The following is a 244-nucleotide window of genomic DNA, read 5'->3' as shown; positions in this document are numbered from 1 at the left end:
TAAAGTGTTTAGTAGAGCACTGGCACAGTTTGTTCTACCTGGTGGGTGTCATCCGCAGTCGGGGTATATTACTGTTGGATATCCGTAGTGTTAGTTGAGATAATAATAAAAATAATTTCTTAAGTAACCAGAAGATGGATTTGGCATTAATCTTTATTTTGTACAACGGTCGTTTCGACCCATCCTGCTACTGTCCCTTATGGGTGGGACCCCGTTCAACATGTCCTACATCCATTTTGCAGTC

The sequence above is a fragment of the Octopus bimaculoides genome, chromosome 4 (genome assembly GCF_001194135.2).
Source record: "Octopus bimaculoides isolate UCB-OBI-ISO-001 chromosome 4, ASM119413v2, whole genome shotgun sequence".
NCBI lineage: Eukaryota > Metazoa > Mollusca > Cephalopoda > Octopoda > Octopodidae > Octopus > Octopus bimaculoides.
This window is presented reverse-complemented; position numbering follows the sequence as displayed.